This window comes from Stegostoma tigrinum, chromosome 30, assembly GCF_030684315.1.
Source record: "Stegostoma tigrinum isolate sSteTig4 chromosome 30, sSteTig4.hap1, whole genome shotgun sequence".
Lineage (NCBI taxonomy): Eukaryota > Metazoa > Chordata > Chondrichthyes > Orectolobiformes > Stegostomatidae > Stegostoma > Stegostoma tigrinum.
The window spans coordinates 41,926,533-41,950,517 of record NC_081383.1 but is presented as its reverse complement, the minus strand read 5'-3'; positions in this window follow the sequence as shown (position 1 = coordinate 41,950,517).

The following is a 23,985-nucleotide window of genomic DNA, read 5'->3' as shown; positions in this document are numbered from 1 at the left end:
ATTCTGCATTCAGTTTTTTAGATTCCCTACAGTGTAGAAACAGGCCCTTCAACTCAACAAGCCCACACCACCACTTGGAGCATTCAACCTGGACCTGTAAACCTCTCCCCCTGAATGCTGGGCAATTTAGCATGGCCAATCCACCTTGCCTGCACATTTGGACTGGGAGGAAACCCACACAGACACAAGGAGAATGTGCAAACTCTGAACCGTTACCAGAGGCTGAAATCAAACCCGGGTCCCTCGTGCTGTGAGGCTACAGTGCCACAAGATGTTTGGTCCCTGGTTTCTTCTGATTTCAAACACATCCGGCTTTGCTCTAAGGACTAGATGAAGGTTTACTCCTCGCACAATTCATGGTGCACCACCCAGATCGATCTGTTACATAACTGAGGACTTGGTTTCAGTTCATGTATAATAGCTTTGCTAGCTGGGACTTACTACTGTTTGGAATGAATAGATCTGGAAAGAAGAGAAGCTGTTGCTCACTGCACTGTCCTCACTACAGACCTGACACAGCTGGGTTCAGCAGGTCTGCAGCCGGGTCAGCCTTCATGCGCACCATGGTCCCTGTGTTCCACTACACTCCTTCAGACCCTACCATTCACCATGAAACTCCTACATTGATTTGACTTTCCAAAATGCAACACTTTGCATGGATCTATATTAAACTTCATTTGCAATTTATTATCACTTCCCAACTGATCCAGATCCTGCTTCAATTTCTGATAACCTTCCTCACTCTCCACAATATTGCCTATTCTAGTGTCATCCATAAGTTACTAATCATGCCTGGTACATTCTCATCCAAATCATTGCTTATAGAGAACAAACAGCAATGGGCCTAGCACTGACCCTTGAGGAACACCACAAGATAGACCTCCAGTCGATAAGCAGCCTTCCACTATTATCCTCTCCTTCTTACCATCAGGCCAATTGCGTATCCAATTTACTGGGCCAGATCTCCCTGGATTCCATGAAATCTAACCTTAAAGAGCAGAGAGCAGCCTACCACTTCGAACCTTACCAAGAACCTTAATGAAATCCATATGGACTATGTCTACAGTCCTGCTCTCAAAAAACCTTCCCAGTCACTTCTTCAAAGAACTCGACCAAATTTGCACATAAGGATCTCACACAAATGAAGCAATGCTGACTATTCTAATCAAATCCTGTCTTATCCCTCAGAATCTTCTCTAGGAACTTCCCTCTAACAGATGTTAGACTCACTGGTCTATAATTCCAAGTTTCCTTTTTTCTTTTCAGCTTCAGCCTGTCTTGAATCAGGGCAGAACACTCGCTACTCTCCAGACTTCCAGGACCTCACCTGTGGCTAACGATGATATAAATGTATCAGCCAGGGCCCCTGCAATTTCTTCTGTAGCCTCTTGCAGGGTTCTTGGATACTTCTGGTCAGGACAGGGAGATTTATCCAGTTTCATATACTCTAATACCTCCTGCACTGTGATTATGGACTGACCCCAAGATATCACCACTAACTTCCCCAAGTCTTTCCTACAGCATGGAAACAGGCCGTTACTGCCCACCAAGTCCACACCGACCCTCCAAAGTGCATCCCACCCAGACTCTCGCCCATTCCCTCCCTATAACCATGCATTTCCAATGGCTAATCCACCAAACCTACACACCCCTAGACACGACGGAAAATTTAGCAAGCCAATTCACCTGGCTTGCACATCTTTTGGCCGTGGAAGGAAACCAGAGCATCGGAGGAAATCTATGCAGCAACAGGAGAATGTGCAAACTCTCCCAAGAGGGGATTCAAACCCAGGTCCCTGGTGCTGCGAAACAGCAGTGCTAAGCACTGGGTCACCGTGCTGCCCCTGCAATCACTGAGGATCACAGCTATCTCCTGCAGTTCCACACATACAATTCCAGTTTGTTCCTTGAGGGGTCCTATTCTGTCTCTAGTTAATCTTTTTGTCTTAATGTACTTTAAAAAACCTCTTTGGATTCACCCAAATCTTCTAAGCCACAGTTATCCTGTCCTCCCTTTTCACCCTCCTGGTTTCCTTCTTCAGTGAACTCCTGTATCCCTGAAATCCCTGTAGGGATTCCCTTGATCCCAGTTGCCTGTACATGAGCTATGCCTCCTTTTTCCTGGTGAAAGCCTTGATAACTTCTGACCTCCAGGATTCCCTACTCCTGCCAACCTTCCCTTCGCCCTTGCAGGAATATAGAGATGTCGAGTTCTAGCTATCACATGTTTAAAGGCCTCCCACTTGCCAGAGGTCCCTTTGCCTGCAAACAAACTACTCCAATCAACTCCTGCAAGTTCTGGTCTAATTCCATCAAAATTCACCTTGCCCCAGTTTAGAACTTGAAACTGTGGACCAGTTTTGTCCCACTCAATAACTATTTTTAAAATTAAGAGAACTCTCATCACTGGGAATTACATAATAAGTAGTTTTTCTTTCCAGTTGGAGGATGAATATAGCAAATGACAAGGATGGATCCACTGGCCAAATGGCTGAAGAGTGGGAGCATGTCACTTCATTGAAACCCTTGGGAATCCATTTGATCACAGTTGACCACCTTAGATCTCCATATAATCCGCTGCTGTGCTGCTAATGGCCCCTCATCTGCACTTACATTGTAGCAGGGTTAATATCATGGGTTGTTGGTGAGTGGGTAGTGACGGCCACAGGTTACAGATTGAGGTTGTATAGTTCTGCGGCTACAGCGCTCAGAGACCAGTTTAAGGCCAACTGCAATTGATCCTCTACTCATCAAAACCAGCGGCAGAACCACACCAAGCAATGGGAGGAGAGCTGGTGGTGCCGTATTGCTCGCCATTCAGTAGTTGGGGGGTGGCAACAGGTTGGTGGTGTTATAGCCGGGCTGTTGACCCAGAGTCCTAGGTAATGTTCTGGGGACTTGGGTTCAAATCCCATCGTGACAAATGGTGTTATTTGAATGGCCTTGAATCCATTTTCAATTGTCAGAAATTCCCATCTGGTTCATGAACATCCTTTTGGGAGGGAAACTGCCATCCTTACCTGGTCTGGCCTACATGTGACTCCAGACCCACAGCAATGTGTTTGACTCTAAACTGCCCTCTGGGCGTTAGGGATGGATGACAAATACTGGCCTTGACCGTGATGGCCTCAGACTGTTTTTCATTTCTCTGTCTTTCCAACCTAGACCTGAGGAGGTTAGATCCGGAGCTGAAATTTGGGATGATGCACAGTCTTCAGACAAGAGGTGGAAACAGAGAGAGAGGGGGAGAGAGAGAGACAAGAGAATTATAATAAACTAGCCCGTCTCCTAGTCATTCATTTGCACACTTGCATGCTCACAGGGGAAAAGAATTTGTGGGGTTCAGGCTGTCCCTGAGGTTTGTTCCACAAGAGGATGAGCTCTGGGCTGGGAGTGTGGGGGAGACAAACGGGCTGCTGCCACGTCTGATGTCACAGATTTCACTTCGTGCCTCCATATTCCCACCTGCCTGTCCTTCTCACAGTTTTCTATAAATCCTTGTCTCCCCCACATCCTTCACATCTAACCCCTGTTCACTCTTTCCCCACCCCGTCATATTCCTCCCATCAACTGCCTTGACCCCTTCCCGGGTTTTCAGGAGCTGTTTCATTGTTGAGTCTTTCTGATTTCGAAGTTTGCCCTCTCACCTCCGCCGCGCCGCGCCGCACCTCTCCAGTGTGGTCTTGCTGTTCCTGTCTGGGGGTCATTCTGTCTGCAACCCCCCCACCATCTCTGTCACTCATTCTGGATGGTATCTCTGTCTGCTGTTTTTTTTCTGTCTCTCCCACTCTCTGTATCTGCTCTTTCTCTTTCTCCTTTCTTTTTCTCTTTCTACCCCCATGGGTTATGCCTGGGGATCTTCCTGGTCCTTGCCTCACCTGCATTTTGCCCCATCCTGCTTTTTCTAAACTGAAAGGTGGTCGGGCTTGTTGGATAAAACATCTTTCTCAGTGAGCGGGTCTGTCTGTGAACTGGGATCTTGCTGTGCAGTAAGGCAATCAGTGAAGAGGCCAGACTGTCTCTGCGGTGGTGTCAGGGATCCGGTGAGGGTGAGGGGGGATTTGGATATTGTACAGGGAGGCAGAAAATGGAGGAAGAAGAGACTGTGAAATGAGAGGGGTATATGGAGTCTCAAATTGAATGACAAAATTCTAGGGTCAAGTTTGCACAGTCATATTTGTGGAGGTGGGGAATTTGGCAATTTTGAATGGAAACAAAATTTTGGGACTGAGGCAGGAAAGAAAGAGACGGTACAACAAGACACCGAGAGATGAAATTGAGAAAAATCAAGGGGAAGGAGAGGGAGGAAAAAAATGGAAGGAAGGGAAAGAGAAATATGGAGGGAAAAGACAGAGAATGCTGGAGGAGGGAACAAAGAGAGAGGGGTCGGGGACAAAGAGTTGTTGCTAGTGAGAGAGAGAGAGAATGAAACAAAATGATACAAAAGCTGACTGTGAGAGACCGAGACGCAGGTGAGAGAAAGAGACAAAGAGTGAGAGATGAAAAGGGAGACATGAGGAGAGACTTTGAAAGAGACAAAGGGACAAGAGAGGGAGGAGAGAGAGAGAATGAAACAGAAAGAGACAAGAGTTGAATGTGAGACAGAGAGAGAGAGAGACAGGGAGTCACAGAGAGAGAAAACAAGGAGAGACTTAAAGAGAAAGGCAGGGACAGAGAGTGAGAAAACAGAAAGAGAGACACGAAGAGGAGAAGTTAGTGAGAGACAGCCGGGAGTTCAGGAAAGATACAGAGTCTGAAGAGCAATACTCACCAGGGCTGCTTCAGGAAGAGAGTGGCATTGAGATTCCAGCTGTGTACACACTGTCCCTCACACAGACGCCAACAGTCAGAATACCTCTGACACCCACCTTCTGGCTTCATCCACATGAAGATTGGAAGTATAGCTGCCAAGACCAATTTTACAAACCCCAAGTTCTGTCATTCAAACCCCTCTCTCCCAGATCCCAGCTACCCAACCAGTTCCCAGCTGTCTCTACCTGGAACGCACATCCTTCAGACACGGAGCAAACCAAGAAGCTTCTTTGTGAGGTTAGAGTCCGGGGGTTGGGGGGGGGGGGGGGGCGTGTGGGTGGAGGACGGGCAGAGAAAGCAGCAACCCAGAAATTCAAGATAACAAAGTGTGGAGCTGGATGAACACAGCAGGCCAAGCAGCAACTCAGGAGCACAAAAGCTGACATTTCAGGCCTAGACCCTTCATCAGAGCCTACCTAAGAGTTTACTTTTAATTCATTTTGAGAATGAGCATCAATCCATTTCACAGATGAACAGCAGGGGATTACATGGATCTGTGGTACGAGTGGATGTTGTACAAATAATCATGAGTTTATTAAACACATTCACCTCTTTCCTGACAATACAGCGATGGACATCACAGTACTGTCCCACTTTTCCATTGATATTTCATCAGCAAAAGCTGGGAATTATCTGACTGACACAAACAGCATGAATTTGTGAGGGGTAGATCAGGCGTCACAAACCTTATTGAATTCTTAGAGGTGACCAAACACGTGGATAAAGGTGGAGCAGTGGATGTGATACACATGGATTTAAGGAAGACGTTTGATAAGGTTCCCTATGGTAGGCTCATGCAGAAAGCAAGGAGGCATGGGATAGGGGCAAATGTGGCAGATTGGATTTAGAATTTGCTGGCCCTGGGAAGACATAGAGTGGTAGTGGGCAGAAAATATGAAACATGGTGCTCAGTTAATAAGTGTTGTACAACAAGAATCTGTTCTGTGTCCCCCTCTATTTGTGATTTTTGTAAATGATTTGGATGAAGGAGTGGAAGGGTCGATTAGTAAGTTCGTGGACCATACGAAGGTGGGTCACATTGTGGACAGAGCAGAGGGCTGTTCTAGGTTACAAAGGAACGTTGATAGGATGCAGAGCTGGGCTGAGAAGTGGCAAATGGAGTTTTAACCTGAAAAGTGTGAGGTGATTGATTTTGGAAGGACAAACTTGAAAGCAGAATATAGGGTTAATGGAAAGAATCTTGGCAGTGTGGAGGACAGAGGGATCTTGGGGTTCATGTTCACAGTTCTCTGAAAGCTTCCATCCAGGTGGATAGAGCGGTTAAGAAGACGAATGGTGTGTTAGCTTTCATTAATAGAGGGACTGAGTTCAAGAGCCATGAAGATATGCTCCAGCTATACAAAAGCCTGGTTTGGCCACATCTGGAGTATTGTGTCCATTACAGGAAGGATGTGGAAGTGTTGCAAAAGGCGCAGAGGAGATTTACCAGGATATTGCCAGAAATGGAGGGAAGGCCTTATAAGGAAAGGTTGAGAGAGCCAGTGCTTTGCTCTTTAGAATGACGAAGGATGAGAGGTGACTTGATAGAGGTGTACGAGGTGATCAGAGGTATTGATAGAGTGGGCAGCCAGAGACTTTCCAAGGGTGGAAGTAGCTATTACAAGGGGGCATAGTTTTAAAGTGAGTGGAGGGAGATACAGGGGAGCTATCAGAGGTAGGTTCTTTAACTCAGAGTGGTGGGGGGGGGGGTGCGAATGCATTGCTGGAGGGTAATGAAGTCGGCCTCAGGAGGGGCATTTAAGTGGCTATGAGATAGGCATATGGACGCTAGTAATAAGGTAGGGGTAGAGGTTAGATAGCTCGTAGGTTCAGGATAAAAGTTCAGCACAACATCGTGGGCTGAAGGGCCTGTAGTGTGCTGTACAGTTCTTTGTTCTAAAAATGAATTTAAAAACAAAAACACCCTGCTCTCGTGCTAACAGCTTTGTCCGAGGCTGCTGCAATTTTGTAATGCTCAAGGTACAACACCTCATTTTTCACTTAGATACTTTACAGCTTCTGCAACTCGACATTGAATTGCACAATATTAGACGCCTGTCCTCCATTTTCCTTGCATTCTCACCAACCTCCGCTCTCCCCACACGGCTGGATCTTGTTTACTTTGTTTTCAGCAGGAAGACCCATTTTCTCTGTATCCCACCTTAATTCAGTCAAATGTTACATTTCTATTTCTCTTCCATTACAATTAGTAACTGCTGGTGTCTCTCAGTGAGCCTCCACACCACTTGTTCCCCTCGCTCCTCTCCCCATCACTCCATCCCTGTAAAATACATAAAAACAGCTTTCCAACACCGACCCGTTCTGCAGCAATCAGGTCAGATTCCAAACTGTGTCTCTCTCCACAGATGTTCCCACTGGTAACAGGAAGAACAAGAGTGCATTGAGTTTAAAATGATGTGGAAGGGGTGAAGTGAGAAAAGGTTTTTACACACAGCGGGTAGCCAGGGTAGGGAATGCACGGCCTGGAAATGTGGTGGAGACAGGTTCAACTGAAGCATTCAGGAGGGACACTGTGGGAGGTTATTTGGATAATACTGTGTGGGGAGAGAGGGAAAAGGCAGCACAGGGAACAGAACCGCTGATGGGCCGAATGGCCTCCTCTGCACCGGCATAATTCTCCGACTCTCTTTCCTACTTGCATATCTAAGCAGAACCGATTCTGGAACAAACTAAAATCTTGTGCTCAGTGGAACCCAGGGTCCCTTGTCAAGATGGAACTGAAGCAGGAATCTCGCATTAATCCTTAATTAGGATCAGTGACAGCTAAAGCTTCTTAAACACGAGAAAGCCGTGGGCCGAGATCTAATTGCTGGCTATAAAGCGGGCTGGTGCTCAGGGCCTTGCACAGGTTCAGGGAGCGCGATGGGATATTGGTTGTTGTGTTGGCTGGGCCTGTGGGCCGCTCTGCCCCTCCTGGCCTCTGCTGTGCGTGACCCGGAGCCGGCCTGGAGGCTGCCGTGTGGCCCGCCCGCTATCAGCAGCACTGACTGTATCAAGCGGGGCTGCTTCTTTGAGTCACCGAGCCTCAGTGGGCAGCCGTGTTTCTACAACCTGAGAGAGAGCCCGGGTAAGCAGCACCCACCTCCCGGATCCCGCAGCGAGCAAATGAGCCCGACACTGAAGCGGCCAGCAAGGACTTTGTTCCTGTTTCCTTGCGCAACGGTGAAGGACTCTTTGTGGGGAGTCAGTCGGAGGGAGGCACTCTCCTGTGCCTGAGAAAATAAAACAGCAACGTGACTGTCTCTAGTCGAGTAGGGGATGGTCCCGAGTGAAGTGGCTGGTTGGCTTGATGTTGGGATAATGGTGTGACGTCGTGTCACCGGACCCGCAACGTTAACTCTGGTTCTGTTTTAAACAGTTACTGCCTGACCTGAGCTTTTCTAGCAACTTAGTTTTTGTTCTTGGTTTTCAGTTATTTTGTCTTTTAAATTTTGGCCAAATTGGATTGGTCCTCCAGTCGAAGCAGGTGTTTGACAACAGAAGCTTAGCCTGGGGTTTGGACAGAAGTTGACTTGATAGAATTTGTGAAAGATTCACAAAACCCAGTAAATCTTGCTGTTCGTCACTTTGATGGAACACCTTCAGTGGGTTATTTTAGGTAACTCTGTTTCTCTCTTTTGTGGCACATTAGGAGTCGCTGTTTGGGAGATGTCCTGAGTCCTTTGCTGAAGAATCACGTAATATCCATGTGGAGCCCAATAGATCGATCTTCAGGATGGAAGCTGGTTTTTGGGTTAGATATATCACATGGTCTGTAGCTTGCCTCCCTGCACCAAAGGAGGTGGGGTTGGATTACAGTGAACTGTCCTCTGATTGAGGAGCTCTGAGGGAAGTCCTGGCAGCTCTGGGTCTGCTTATCCAATTTTTTGACAGCAAATAAAATCTCTAGCTATTTGTAGATGATTTGGTTTCCATGTCAGGGACTTCCTATGGTTGGCTGGCAGTGAAATAAAAACTTCTATCATCAGCCAGAAAACAATTTGCTTTAAACTTGCCTTGTGTTGGGGAAACCAATTGGAAGTGTTTGTCTTGCTGTAGTTGAGATGTTCTCACCTTGTACACTGGCTTGTTCCTTACTCCCTTAAACTGTGTTCTGGCAACACTCCTCTATCTTTGAGTGTTTGTGACTAAATGTTGCATCAATGAAACAAATGTGCTGTGGATCATAGAATGTAAGGATGGTATCTGACTGTCCAGCAGTGAGAGTTCCACATTAGTGTGGTTCGAGTCTAACAGGCCAGCAGTGTGATGGTTGGGAGGGTGCAAATAGCATTGATATGAAGTGAGGTCCTCAGCCAAGGAATGGAGAGGGCTGAAATAAACTAGCTAGTGTAGCTCTGAAGTAGGTGCAGACCAAAGATGGCAACACTTTGCCCCAGAAGGTGGCATGCCATTTGAAATAATAGTTGGCCAAGTCAACTGGATCTCTCCTTTCATCAAGGCATCAAATGGGGTATTGCTGGCTGTGAAGATTGAGGCTGTGGGGATTTTTCTGAAGTAACACTCTGGTGGTGTTTCTGGTCTAATCTACAATAGAAGCTGCTGTAATTCTCGAATCAAAAATAGAGATGTGATTAGGTGTAAAACAGTGAGACTACTCCCACTCCAGATAAGGATGGTTTGGTTGGGGGGGGGGGAAACAGCCTTCATCAAGTTGTAGAAATAACTAACTTTTTTCACCATTGAAATGTTACTGATCAGGGATGTCTGGGCAGAATAACCAATCTTTGGAATGAATGGTCCTTCAAAGAAATGTAATTGCCAGCCTGATTTTGTGCTAGGCAGTGAGGCTGACGATGTAATTGTTCCATGTGTAGTTTGGCTGAATGGCCTCTGAAGGACTGGTGACTGATGCCCCACTGAACAGTTGTAGTTGGCTTGTCAAACTGGTATTTCAGTTTTGCTTTGAATTTTAGTTGTGATGGCACTGTCTGAGGATGGAAAACCAAACCTAGAATACAAAGGCAGGAAAAAGTGTGAATCTTGCAGTTATTCTACACTTTGCTGTGGGCCTGGTGATCAGGCACAGATCCCCTTTGCCATGTTGCTCTTGGGCACCACTTTGCCTCCCCTGACCCTTGCCACAGTCCTCCCTCTGCCTCACCAATGCAGACACCACCAGGTACTGCACCAGCCTGAACTAGCCACTTCCATGAATCTGCTTCAGGCCCAGCTCCCCAAGGCAGCTGCTGTCAGATCCTGTTCCTGCCCAAATTCCCCTCCACTACCACCGCCATGCGTCTCTACTGGATGTAGATGCTGCCAGGAACCCCAACTCACCAGCTGGATTGGTTGTTTTTTGGGTGAAGTTGAATGTTGGACATCGCTGTTTCTCCCTGCCCTCCCTTTCAATGTTCTCCCTGTTGCCGCCAGCAACACTGGAGTGGCGTGCTGTTGTACTGAAACACTGTCTCATATTTTCCTGTAACTGTTTGTTTGGCTCTACTCCTCACAGGGAGTAGCTCGTGAAGACCCTTTCAGCCAACAATGATTCTTCGAGCTGACTGTGGTTTTTGTCCATGTTTTTATCAAGCCCCATTCTGAGCATCTCTTCTCCAGCATTTGTGACAATGACACCAGGCAGGATTCTGCATTTAGTCTGGTCCCTGTTTTCATCCAACTTCAAACACATCCCACTTTGGCCTAAAAACTAGATGAAGGTTTGCTCATCGCACAGTTCACACTACACCACCCGGATCGATCAGTTACATGACTGAGGACTTGGTTTCAGTTCATGTATAATAGCTTTGCTAGCTGGAACTTTCTTCTCTTTGGAATGAATAGATCGAGAAAGAAGCGAAGCTGTTGCTCATGGCACTGTCCTCACGACAGACCTGACACAGTTGGGCTCAGCAGGTCTGTAGCTGGGTCATGAAGATTTCCCTCCATGCGCACAAATCCCAGTTTTTGGATGCAGAGACAAGTCAGGCCAGTGACCCTATTTTTCCCACCACACTGGTGATCTTCAATACGATTGCCGTTTTCTTTCTTTGCCCCTCGATGAGCATTTCTCCCATAAGCTGCCTGTGGTTTGGAGCAATGATGGACAGGCTGACGTTGCTCAGTCAGTTCCAGACACTGGTACTGCATGTGGATTTTGTGGCTGTGGAGCTGACATTGTCAACACACCATGGCGTGAGACAATCTGCCTTGAAGGCTTTTTCTCCATTAGAACTTGAACAATTCAGACCAGATTCCCAGTAGCATAACTGTTAATTTTTGGGTCTTTGAATCTTGATCCTTCTGTCAATGACTGGAGGCCACAACCACGAATGTGAAACTGAACCTTTTTCTCTTTGCAGTGTGTACAGCAGATGGCCAGTTCATTGTAGCGATCAGCAGGAACCTGACCCGTCCTGCCCTCAACCTGTCATCTCTGTACGTGAATGATGGACAAGAAGCTGAGTGCAGGCCTAAGCTCATCACAGAGGAACTTGTAGCCTTCCGTTTCCCAATTACCTCTTGTGGCTCGACCCAGCGGGTGAGTATTGGCGGGGTCTGGCATTTAGTCCCTTTTGAATGGGCCAGCTCACTATTAATCAGTGCCCTCCATTGCAGGAGGAGACTGGCAGCTTTGTGTATGAAACAGACATCTTGGGGAAGAGGATGGTTCAGACGGGGCCACAGGGCTCAATAACCAGGGACAGCTCTCTTCAGGTGAGAGGGCAGTGGGCTTTCTTGGTGTGTACAGGGAAGAGTTACTGACTGAAATGCCACCACCTCCTTTGTGTCTCTCGACAGCCTGCACATCCAGTGCAAGTACAAGGGGGAGCATGAGGCTGGCTTACAAATCAATGTCTCAGTTTACACACTGGCTCCACCACCAGCTGCTTCTGAAGATGGGATCTTGAGGCTTGAACTGCGAATAGCAAAAGGTAGTGCTGCCCTGGTAATAGAGCTCTTGGAATATATTCCTTCAGGGAGTGACTGGCTTGTTCTCCTTGTTTCTGTTAGATGGCAACTACAGGCTGTGGTACAAGGACAGTGACTACCCCATTGTGAGGATCCTTCGGGAGTCGGGGTTTGTTGAGGTTCGTGTGAAGGATCGCACTGACCCAATGATTGTGCTGAGATTGCGTGACTGCCGGGCAACCCCTGTGCCAGCCCCTGACCATGAGGTGCAGTGGAGTCTCCTGGTGGATGGGTAAGGACTCTGAATGGAAAAGCCTGGCCTTGAAATGTGTGGATTTCCGGGTATTGTTCCAGAACAATATCAGTGAGATTTGTGGGCCTGGGCCAGAGCTGCAGTAAGTGTCGCACTTTGAAACAAATGGCACAGAGGGCCCATTCTCTTGGTTGGTTTGTGACTCATTACAATACGTTAATAAACAGCTGCCCATCTTAATCACACCTGTTGTCAAACACTGTTCCCACTTCAAACCATTCTCTCGAGCAGCATTTCTTCAAGATTCGCTCTGAAATCTCCTCATTCTGAAGATTAAATCAATCCACACTGCAAGGCCCCACTCCTTAAACCGTCTCTATCTGACGGTGAGATGATCTGTCAATCATTGCAGCAACATTGCTCCCCAAATGCTAGTTCCTCAATCGTGTGGACTACAATGAAGGACTGTCAGCTTTCAGCACAGTCTCAGGGTGAGCAGACCAATCGGTTTTACTTGCCTCTGCCATCAGTTTGTGCAATATACTGGGACTTCAGAACAGTCTAAAAGCAGACGCATTGGACCTCAGGTTTAGGCTTGGAGAACAATTATTACCTGGCACCATTGACCTGACTTTTGCCTGGCCTTCCTCTTCCTTAGCCATGTAAACTTCCTTAAGGTATCCTGCCTACCCCCACCCCATAGACTTTCAAAATTTGGTTTCAGTGATTGTTTCAAACACTTGAGCCAATATTTTTTGAATGAATTATTTCTTGGATGGTCTTAAACTAATGAGTAACTGACCACCTCCTGTTCCAGGTGCCCCTATGAGGGCGATGACTACCTGACTGCCCTCCACCCAGTAGATGCCTCTTCTGGCCTGCAGTTCCCAGCCCATCACAAGCGGTTTGAAGTGAAGACCTTTGTTTTCTTGGATGGAGTGTCTGAGCAGCCCCTCTCTGGACAGGTAACCAAATGCTCAGAATTAGGCTGCATTCATGAAATCTTCTTGCTGACTCTGTACTACACCCCTGGGTACAAGCTACAAAATGCTCACTCGAGTATAAATTCCTTCCTAGGTTTACCTGCACTGCAGTGCTGAGGTTTGCTCTCCCTCTGGTCGGGATGACTGCACAACCAGATGTGGTCCAAGTGAGTTCCTTGATGCTTTCTGCTGAGCTGAGATCCACCCCCGCTGTCCCTGATCTTCAATGTCCCCTACATCCAGTTAGCAAGGATACAGCATCCTGATTGTAGTCTCCACATGGATTCTAACAATGTGTCATGTCCCTCTTCCCCCAAATAGGATCACGCAGGAGTGCTCCCCTCCATGAGGGGACCTTGGTAAGTTCTCCTGGTCCTGTTGTATTCCTGTTGCAGGAGAACAGCCAGTCTAAGCAGCTGCTGAATGAGAATGGTAAGTGATGCTTCTTCTCTGGTTCATGGAGCACCTTTCCAATGTCTCAACACCTTCCGTCTCCCAACAGGTGCTGCTGGATCTCCTGTTGTGGTTGGAGTAGCATTGGGTTTCTGGTGTTGCTTTTGGTGGTGATGGCTGCAGTGTACAGAATGAAGAAGCCAGCCCTGTCTGCCCAGTGTCAGAAGATTGAACTGTAGCCCTCGAATACCAATAAACCAGACAGAAACCTGTCCCTGGTGTGTTTGAAACTCAACATCCCAGCATCCTCCAGAAGTGTGGTTGCATTGTGAATCATCAACTTGAGGGACAGTAATTAATCATAAGACCAAATGGTGAGTGGCTTGGAGTCACTGAACTGCGGAGTTCCCAGCCCTGACCTGATGTTGAAACAACCTGTTCTGTGGTTGGCGAGTGGTGACATCCTAGAATCTTAGTTACTTTTAGGAATACTGTGAGCCTGTCAGAGGGCTATTACCCACTCGAGCACTTCAGTACTTTCCCTGTGGTCTCCAACCTGACAGTGAGCTTTGAATACTTCCCCTCTGGCCCCTTGACTACAAACTGTAAATGGGTAAGACCCACACTTGGGGCTTGTCTCTAGCCACTATTCCTTCTGGCAAATGATCACCTGTCAATACCACATTCTGTTACACTGCAGGGTGAGGCTGGCTGTCTCTTGGTAGTCTTAGACCAGAACATATTCCCTCTCTTTGGTATCGCTGGGATGTCAGCAATCTACACTAGCTAAATGCTCAACATCAACTGGCACCTTTCCACTTCATAACCATAGACTTGACCCACATACCTCCACACCAGATGTAACAGTAATGAGTCTGCAGCTTGCATTTGTTGGTTAATAGTGTTTGACCAGTTGTACTAATCGATCTGAATTCCTCCAATGGGGATGTTTCATGAACTCTATTCACCATTTTTCCCTACACTTAGTTTCTGTTCTACCCTGGCTATCCAGAAGTAGTGGTCACTCCCTGAAGAAGGTTGTGGGATTTGACAGCTACGACCAAATGAGGTGAAGATAGCGCCAGTGTGCTGAGCCTAGAGAATCATCTTTCTCAGCAGTTGAGAGTAAAGCATTGATAACATTAGCTGAGATGGCCCACATTTGAGGCTAAGGGGCAAAGGATGAGAGTGAGCACAGGATACTGAGCTGAATGACCAGCCATGATCACTGACCCTGCTCTCCCATCCAATGCTGAATGGCCCACTGTTTATTATTTCTCCTCAGGCTAATGCCTGTCCTGTCTTTCTCACACTGCAGACTAGTGCAGTGGCTTCACAGGCCCCATGCAGCAGTAACTTCCTGGCAAAGGATTCATTTCTCCTCAAGGGAACATCCAAGTGAGAACCAGGAGCAACCTCAGCAACCTCAACATCCTGATGTGCGATCTGTGTTGCATCTCTGGTGTGTCGCGAGTCCTGTGCTCCTCATGGTGGTTCATGTCCCATTGCACCCATTTGTAGTGGCTTCTTTTGAACTTTAGTCCTGCAATTACAGAACTCTATCACTGGGCTATCAGGGACATTGGTAAACAGTAAGAGATGACAGTGAAATGTGTTTTTTGTGGATCTCGTTATGGCATGTGTGCCAGGAACTGCATCATGTGGTTTTTGGCTCTTCTCAATAGTCATTCCTGAGTAGACCAGGCTGTGCTAGTGAGGGACTCCTTCCTTTTCTTCTCTGCCTCCCCTGCCACCCCACCAAAGAAATTGGCAAGGTAGGTATATGATTATAGCTTTAAATAACAAATACTTCAAGCATTTTCATTGCCAGCCTTTTTTTTTTCTGTCCTCCATCATGTAACGCTGTCCGTGCCAGGTCCCACGAGAAGACGCAAGCTGAAATGAGATTAGTAGTGGACCTCTTCCTTCAAAGCAATAAAATAAATTTAGTCATCCTCACAACCGTGTGAAGCTAGCTCGCTCGCTCACTCACTACTCCACAGATTGCTGTGCATGCTCGGAAAGTAAATTCCCAATTTGCAGGTTGGAGGGTTACATGATGTAAATGGAGTTGAGGCTAAGATAAGCTCAGCCCTGGTTGTACTGATCTGCAAAGTAAGCTCCACTCTGAATGACCTGCCCCTTGCTCCACCGTTGAGCAATCAGCCACCCTGCTATCACCTTGAAAGAAGAGCCCAGAAATATTGCAATGTGTGGAGGGGACAGGGCAAGGCCTTCGTCTTGCTTCCCTGCTTCAAAATTGAAAATCAGTTTAATGTATAATTCTAGAAACTACATCAGTATCACATAAACTGACAAGAAGCTACATGTGATCTTAGCCATTTGTTACCTCATTTCCGAGATGAGGTGAATGTGTACGCCAAGGCTTTTCTGTTCCATGACATTACTGACCATTCTCCCATTCACTGCACACTTGTGCCTTGGTTTACTTTCCTTGTCCCTTTCCGGAGAAATGTCTGGGTGTGTACAGTAGGACTGAGCTCAAGCTGTTATGTTCTATGATCTAATTGTGTGTTGAATTCCAGGTTCCCTCCACAGCCCTGATATGCTGTTTCTCCCTTTTGTTACTCCAGAATTTCTTTCCCTCAATTTTATAATCTGTTGACGAACACCATTTCCACCCTTCCCTGAAGAGAGTTCCACAGACTCTCCTCTTTGCAAGAGTGAAAACATGATTTTTTCCCTCGCCTCCCATGTTACCCCAAAAGTGCCATATTTTAATACCGTCCCCTCATTCTAGTGCTTTCCCCCGCCACGAGGTGCAACGTCCTTTCAGTGTCTGCCCTGCCTGACCCCTCGGGATCTTCGTGTCTCAATACAATCGCCTCTCATTTTTCTAAACTCTTATGAAGACATGTTTAGCCTGTCCGACCGTCACGCATCAAATAATCCCCTCGGTCCAAGAATCCTTGGAGTGAACATTCACTGTACTACACTTGTATCATTTATTAAACCGAGAAAATTACAGCCCAGGAACAGGCCCTTCGACCCTTCAAGCCTGCGCCGATCGAGATCCTCGATCTGACCTTTCATCTATTTTGTAAGGGTCTGTGTCCATTTGCTTCCCCCGCCCATCCATGTACCTGTCTAGTTCTATCTTAAAAGACACTAACGTGGCTGCGTCTACCGCCTCCGCGGGCAAAGCGTTCCAGGCACCCACGACCCTCCACGTAAAGAACTTTCCTCCTCTCACGTTGAACTCATGACCCCTAGTAATTGAGTCGCCCACTCTGGCGGGGGAAGGAAGCTTCTTAATATCCACCCTGTCTATACTCCTCATGATTTTGTAGACCTCAGTCAGGTTCCCCCCTCAATCTCTGTCTTTCTCATGAAAATAATCCTAATCTAATCAACCTCTCTTCACAGCTAGCACCCTCCAAACCAGGCAACATCCTGGTGAACCTCCTCTGCACCCTCTTCAAACTCTCAAGTGTCCACATCCTTTTAGTAATGTGGCAACCAGAACTGTATGCAGTACTCTAAATGTGGCCGAACGCAAGTCCTATACAACTGCAACATGACCTGCCCACTCTTGTACTCGATACCCCGCCCAATGAAAGAAAGCATGCCATATGCCTTCTTGACCACTCTATTGACCTGCGTTGTCACCTTCAAGGAACAATGGACCTGAACACCCAGATCTCTCTGTTCATCAATTTTCCCAAGGACTTTTCCATTTGGTGTATAGTTCGCCCTTGAATTAGATCTTCCAAAATGCATCACCTCGCGTTTGCCCAGATTGAACTCCATCTGCCATATATATACCCAACTCTCCAGTCTGTCCATGTTCTGCTGTAATCTCTGACAGTCCCCTTCACTATCAGCTACTCCACCAATCTTCGTGTCATCTGCAAACTTGCTGATCAGACCACCTACACCTTCCTTCTAATCATTTACATATATCACAAACAACAGTGGTCCCAGCACAGATCCCTGGTCACTAGTCACAGGTCTCCAATTTGAGAAACTCCCTTCCACTATTACTCTGTCTCCTCTTGCCTAGGTAGTTTTTTATCCATCTAGCTAGCACACTCTGGACCCCATGTGACTTCACTTTCTCCATCAGCCTGCCATGGGGAACCGTCTCAAATGCCTTACTGAAGTCCATGTATATGACATCTACAGCCTTTCCCTCACCAATCAACTTTGACACATCCTCAAAGAATTCCATTAAGTTGGTAAGACGTGACCTTCCCTGCACAAAACCTGTTGCCTATCACTGATAAGCCCATTTGGAAGAAAATGGGCTTAGATCCTATGCTTCAGTATCTTCTCCAGTGGCTTCCCAACCACTGACATCAGGCTCACCGGCCTATAATTACCTGGATTATCCTTGCTACCCTTCTTAAACAAGGGGACGACATTAGCAAGTCTCCAGTCCTCCAGGACCTCACCCGTGTCTTAGGATGCTGCAAAGATATCTGTTAAGGCCCCGGCTATTTCCCCTCTCTCTTCCCTCAATAACCTGGGATAGACCCCATCGGAACCAGGGGACTTGTCCACCTTAATGTCTTTTTGGATACCCAACACTTCCTCCTTCCTTATTCCTCATTCGGGGTGGCACGGTGGCTCAATAGTTAGCCCTGCAGCCTCACAGCACCGGGGACCCAGGTTGAATTCCAACCTCGGGCAACTGTCTGTGTGGAATTTGCACATTCTCCCCGTTTCTGCGTGGGTTTCGTCCGGGTGCTCCGGTTTCCTCCCACAGTCCAAAGATGTGCAGGATGGGTGGATCGGCCATGCTAAATTGCCCGTAGTGTTCAGGGGTGTGTGTGAGTTATAGGGGGATGGGTTTGGGTGGGATGTTCCAAAGGGCGGTGTGGATTGTTGGGCCAAAGGGCCTGTTTCCATGCTGTAGGGAATCTAATCTAATCCAATCTTATGTCAACTCGACCTAGAGTAAGCAAACATCTATCCCTAACCTCAACATCTGTCATGTCCGTCTCCTTGGTGAATACCGATGCAAAGTACTCATTGAGAATGGCACCCATTTTCTCTGACTCGGTGCATAACATGCCTTTAAGTGGGCTAATCCTTTCTCTAGGCTTTGGGATTTTCCTTAACCATGTTTGCCAGCAGTATCTCATGTCCTCTCTCAGCCCTCTTAATGCCTCGTTTCAGATTCGCCCTACATTCCCGATATTCTTCCAAAGCTTCGTCTGTCTGTCGCCTAGACCTCGTGTATGCTTCCTTTTACCTCTTGGCTAGCCTCTCAATTTCACCTGTCATCCATGGTTCCCTAATCTTGCCTTTTCTATTCCTCATTTTCACAGGAACATGTCTCTCCTGCACGCTAATCAACCTCTCTTTTCAAGCCTCCCACATATCAAATGTGGCTTTACCTTCAAACACTTTCTCCCAATCTACATTGCCCAGATCCTGCCGAATCTTAGTATAGTTGGCCTTCCCCTAGTTTAGAACTCTTCCTTTAGCACTATATCCATCCTTGTCCATACGTATTGTAAAACGTACGGAATTGTGGTCGCTATTTCCAAAGTAATCCCCAACTGTAATTTCAACCACCTGGCCGGGTTCATCCCCCAACACCGGGTCCAGTATGGCCCCTTCCCGAGTTGGACTGTTTGCACACTGCTCTAGAAAACCCTCCTGGACACACCTTACAAATCCGGTTCCATCTTGACCCCTAACACTGAATGAATCCCAGTCAATGTTTGGAAAATTAACATCTACCATCATCACCACCCTGTTTCTCCGACACCTTTCCATTATCTGTTTACATATTTGTACCTCTCTCTCACACTTGCTGTTGGGACACCTGTATTACAGCCCCAACGTTGTTACCGCATTCTTCCTATTTCTGAGTTCTGCCCATACAGCCTCACTGCTTGAGTCCTCCGTGGGGCTCTCCTTCAGTGCGGCTGTGATATCGTCTTTGACCAGTATTGCAACTCCTCCACCCCCTTTACCTCCTTCCCAATCCCGCCTGAGGCATCAATATTCTGGGACAACTAGTTGCCAATCATGCCCTTCCCTCAAACAAGTCTCAGTAATAGCAATAACATCATACTTCCAGGTACCGATCCAAGCCCTAAGCTCATCTGCCTTATCTACTACACTTCTTGCATGAAAACAAATGCACCTCAGACCACCTGTCCCTTTGAGTTCATTATCTGGTCTCTGCCTACTCTTCCCCTTAGTCACACTGACTCCATTATCTAGTTCCCTACAGGCTTTCGTAACTACCTCCTTTCTGTCCAATATTTGGTTCCCATCCACCTGTCACATTAGTTTAAAGCCTCCCCCCAGCATTAGGAAAAGCACCCCCAAGGACATAGGTTCCAGTCCGGCCCGGGTGTAGAACGTCCAATTTGTAATAATCCCACCTTCCCCAGAACCGGTTCCAATGTCCCAAAAATCTGAACCCCTCCCTCCTGCACCATCTCTCAAGCCACACATTCATCCTGGCTTTTCTTTCATTTCTGCGCTGGCTAGCAAGTGGCACCGGTAGCAATCCTGAGATGACTACCTTTGAGGTCCTACTTGTTATCCTGGCTCCTAACTCCCTAAATTCTGCATGTAGCACCTCATCCCGTTTTCAACTAATATCATTGGTGCCTATATGCACCAGCGCAACTGGCTGTTCACCCTCCCACTTCAGAATGTTCTGCAGCCGATCGGAGACATCCTTGACCGGTGCACCTGGGAGGCAACATACCATTCGGGAGTCTCGCTTTCGACCGCAGAACTGCCTCTCTACTCCAATTACAATTGAATCCCAAATGACTACAACCCTTCCACTCTTTTTCTCGCCCTTCTGTACAGCAGAGCCAGCCATGGTGCCATGAACTTGGCTCCTGCTGCCTTCCCCTGGTGAGCCATCTCCCCCAGCAGTATCCAAAACGGAATGCCTGTTGTTTGAGGAAGATGACTGCAGGGTCACCTGCACTGCCCTCCTGCTCTTCCTCTGCCTTTTGGTCACCCATTCCCTTTCTCCCTCAGCAATCCTAAATCAAGGTGAGGGGGGATGGTGGTGGTGGATGGTTTAGGGGAGAAGTGTGAGGAAGACTCTCCACACAGAGGGTGATGGATGCCTGGAAAGCACTGTCAGTGGAGGTGGTGGAAGTGGGCACATTAGCAACAGGTAAGATGTTTCTTCACAGACAGTTGAATGGGAGGCGAACACAGGGTCAGAAACAGTGCCTATGCAATAAGGAGAGAGTCGAAATAAGGAGTCGGAAATGGCACAGGCTTGGTGGGTCAAAGGGCCTGGTCTTGTGATGTATTGTACGAGTTGCCTAAAACTGCTCACAGTATTCTGGATGCAGCCTCTCCAATGGCCTGTACAACCACTTTTAGTATTCCATTGCCCTTCCAATAAACAATAACATTCCACTTTCCTTCTGATGTAGTTACCGGGACCGGGCCCAGACCCACAGAAATGACACAGCACAGACGGGGCCATCTCGTCTATACTGACCCAAAGGCATCCAGTTGCTCTCTCTAATCCCATCTCCCTGCACATGGTCTGCAGCCAACGAAGGAAAGTATTCCACGTGCCATCTTCACAACCCTATCTAGCAGTAATGCTACCTTTAGGGACGTGCACTTGCAAGTGAAGATCTTTCACTTCATCAACCCCTCTCGGTATATTTTGGTTTCTTGTTTGTTCCCCTTTTACTGTTCAAGCTCACTCATTGTATTATCTCACTCTTACCTGTATAATGACATTTTGTAATGAACGTACAAGGACACACAGCTCCCTTTGAATCTTGAATTCTTTTTCCACTTCAATAATAACTTGCTTTTTCATTCTTTCTGCCAAAGAGAACCAGTTCACACTCTCCAACATTCTCCCACCCTCCTCCAAATCTCTCAGTGTACAGTGACCATGGGGATGTCTGTCTGTGTGTGCTGGGTCCTCTCATTCCAAAGGATGGCAACATTTGCTTATGGACGAACAGTCTCGAACGCACGTGAAAGGCCTTTGTTCAGCAGAGCAAGGTGTGAATACCTCACTGCTTTTGGTATTCAGAAATGTGCCCAATAGCCTCACGAAATAGGGGGCAGTACAGAGATTGCACGTTCTCTGGGATTGTCCTGGATTCACCACAAATTGCGAATCAGTCTCTAGAATACTGTTACGTATAAAAATTATTATGAAAGAGACAAAAGGTTGAATGGCATAGAGTCCGACAGCACGGGGACGGTCCCTTCTCTCCAAACCTGTACATCCTGACCCCAGTGTCCAACCTCTCGAACCACATTTCCCTGCACTTGTCCCATATCCTTGTAATCCTTTTTTCTTCACATATTTGTCCAAATGCCTTTTAAATGTTCTCAATGGACCCACCTGATCTACTTCTGCAGCCAACTCGTTCGATATGCATAACACCCTCTGTTTTTTTTAAAAAAAAGTTGTCCCTCATATTCCCCTCTATTCTTGCCATGTTACCGCAAGCTGATGCCCTCTCGGCCTCCATTCCCCAGCCTTGTGAGAAAAAGGCTGAGTGCATTCACCTTACCCATGCCTCTCATGATCTGATACACCTCGCTAAGATTCCCCGCTCTGTCTGCTACATGCTAAAGAAAGAAGTCCTAGCCTGTCCAACCTCTCGCGACAACTTCATCCCTTGAGTCCTGGCAACACCCTTGTCCATTTCGTCTGCACACTTTCCAGTTTCATAACACCAATCCTCCAGCAAGGTGGCCAAAACTGATCACAATACTCCAAGTGTATCCTCACCAACATCCTGTACAACTAGAACATAACTTCCCACCTTCTATACACAGTGTACTAACTGGTGAAGGCCAGTGTGCCAAATGCCGTCTTCACTGCCCTGTCTATATGTGACTCAACTTCCAGTGAACTGTCAACCTGAACTTCAAGCACCTCTGTTCCAATATACTCCTTAAGGCCCTACCATTCACCATGAAACACCTACCTCGATTTGACTTTCCAAAATTCAACTCCTCACGCTTGTGAATATTAAACTCATTTTGCCTTTCTTTGCCCACTACCCCAGCTGATTCAGATCCTGCTGCAATTTCTGATAACCTTCCTCACTGTCCACGATCAAACCTATTTAAGTGTCATTCGCGACTCACTAATCATGCCTAGTACATTCTAATCCAAATCATTGCTATATATCACAAATAGCAAAGGGCCCAGCACTGATCCCTGAAGCACACCACTAGACGCAGGCCTCCAGTCTGATAAGCATCCGTTCCATGATTATCCTCTGCTTCCTACCATAGAGCCAATTGTGTATCCAATGTGCCAGCTCTCCCTGATTCCATGCGATCTAGCCTTACAGAGCTGTCTTCCATGTGGATCCTTAACAAAGGCCTTACTGAAATCCGAATACACTACGCCTACTGCCCTGTCCTCATCGACCTTCCTTGTCGCTTCATCATAGAACTCAAACAAATTTGCGAGGCATGATCTCCCATGTACAAAGCCATTCTGCCACACAGAAAGCCATGCTGATCAAACCCTGTCTTTCCAGATACATGTGTAACATATCCCTCAGAACCTTCTCAAAAAAGTATCTAACACAGATGTGAAGCTTACTGGTCTGTAATTTCCAGCTTATTATTCACAGCCCTTCTTGAATAAGGGGACCTTATTTGCTACCTTCTGGAACCTCACCTATGGCGAACGATGATGCAAAAATATCAGCCAGGGCTCCCACAATTTCTTCTGCAGCATCTTGCACAGTTCATGGATATATCGGGTCAGGACCAGGACATGTATCCACCCTCACACATTCTGTTACATCCAACACCACCTCTACTGTGATATGGAGTGTCCCCAAGGTATTGCCACTAACTTCTCCAAGTCTTCATCTCTTTCGCCACGGTAAACACAAAGGTGAAATATTCATCAGGTATCTCACCCATCTCCTGCAGTTCCACACAGACCTGCCCCCCTTGGTCCTTGAGGAGTCGTATACTCTCTCCAGTTATTCTTTTCCCTCTAATATACTTAAAGAATCTCTTTGGATTCACCTGAATCTTCTCATCCAAAGTGATCTCCTACCCACGCCCCTTTCACCCTCCTGACTTACTTCTTCAGAAAGCTCCTGTATACCTCCAGGGATTCCCTTGATCCCAGCTGCCTGTACCTGAGCCATGCCACCTTCTTTTTTCTGGTCAAAGCCTCAATATCTCTTGTTATCCCGGGTTCGCTGCTGCTGCCAACCTTGTCCTTCACCGTCACAGGAACATATTGACCTTGACTGTAGCTAGCACACATTTAAAGGCCTCACAATTGACAAAGGTTCCTTTGCCTGCAAACAAACTCCTTCAATCAACCCCTGTAAGCACTGTCCCAATTTAGAACCTGAACATACGGACCAGTTTTGGCCTCACCAGTATCTCATACAGCTGTTCTCAAGAGTTTCACTGTTATATCCCGAGGTTTGCATCCTATTCCTCTGCCAATAAAGCACAGCACTCCACGGGTCCTCTTTACAACCTTACCTCCCTGCACTGCTCCCTTTCGGGTCCTGTGCACTCGCACGCCAAGAACTCCCCCTTCATCTACCCAGCTCGGTATATTTCTGTTTTGTTGGATACTCCTGTTTACTGTTCGACCTACCTAAATGCATTAGTTCACACGTCTCACACTTACTGCACACTTGCATCTTGTGATGAATGTATCTTGTTTACTTTGTTTTCAGCAGGAAG